Source organism: Lottia gigantea (genome assembly GCF_000327385.1).
Source record: "Lottia gigantea unplaced genomic scaffold LOTGIsca_807, whole genome shotgun sequence".
In the NCBI taxonomy this organism is placed as follows: domain Eukaryota; kingdom Metazoa; phylum Mollusca; class Gastropoda; family Lottiidae; genus Lottia; species Lottia gigantea.
The window spans coordinates 5,234-6,659 of record NW_008710686.1 but is presented as its reverse complement, the minus strand read 5'-3'; positions in this window follow the sequence as shown (position 1 = coordinate 6,659).

The window sequence follows — 1,426 nt, the reverse complement described above, 5'->3', positions numbered from 1 at the left end:
ANTAGATCATGAGATATTCGTAGTTAAACTTTTTTTTAGGGCAACGGTGACTGTCGGTAAATTATAGACACCCCGATTTTACGCACAGTTACTATAGAAGTCAGTACAAAATTTTCAATTTTTAAAACGCGCAATTTTGATCAAAATATCAAGTGTGATATATCGCCAAAAAGGAGAGATCATGCACTCTAAGAATATATAAGAAATTTTGTTTTATGTTAATTAGGTCACGTGACAGAGCTTTTCAATGTTAAAATCGCGATTTTCAAATTGCTGTAGAATCGGAAGTTAACAATGCACAACAAAAGTGAAGATATTATCGAATATATCTCGTAAGGGGCAACAACTTTTGTTCAGGTCAAAAGGTCAACAAATGTCAAATAAAAGTAATATGAGCCTTTGAAGTTTCGAAAATTGCTGTTTTGGACGTCTGCAAAACCGGCAGTATATATCGGACATCAAAGATCAAAGTAAGAATGGTCAACCTTAGTCAATGACCTTTGAACATGCAGAGGTCAAGGTCATTCATTTTAAAGATCAAAAATGAAAATTTATAAAATTGTTAAACCTATTCCCTTTTTTAAAGTAAAGAATGCAAACGACTGTAATCTTATCACAAATTGTCCTACGCAGTGATCTACTTTCATGCAAAATTTCTAGGTTGAAAATTGAAAACTATGAGAGTTATAACAATTGCAAATATTTCAGGTAAAGGTAAATGTACACCGGATGTGCCACGCCCACTTCAAAAATTTTAATTTGTCTGTGATGATGTGTACATTGTTAAATAATGTTCAGAATTTCAAGTCTTTACAATCATTAGATCATGAGATATTCGTAGTTAAAAGTTTTTTTAAGGCAACTGTGACTGTCGGTAGATTATAGACACCGTGAATTTACGCACAGTTACTATAGAAGTCAGTACAAAATTTTCGATTTTTAAAACGCGCAATTTTGATCAGAATGTCAAGTGTGATATATCACCAAAAAGGAAATTTCATGCACTCAAAGAATATATAAGAATTTTTGTCGTATGTTAATCAGGTCACGTGACAGAGTTCTTCAAAGTTAAAAATCGCAATTTTTCAATGGCTGTAGAACCGGAAGTTAACGATGCACAACAAAAGTGGAGATATATTCGGATAGATCTCGTAAGAGGCAACAACTTTTGTTCAGGTCACAAGGTCACCAAAGGTCAAAGTCACTAGATATGAGCCTTAATAGTTTTGACAATTACTGAAAACATAAAACCGGAAATAAAAAAAAATACAAAGCCAAAATTCAAAAATCGGCTTCCCATGTTTTGTTAGCAATCGATTGTAGTTTACATAAACATCAAATTTACGCACATCCAATTTTACCCTGAGGCCCCATTTTGAGTTTTATAAAAATGAGTCATATCAAGATGGCGTCTTACACATTACTT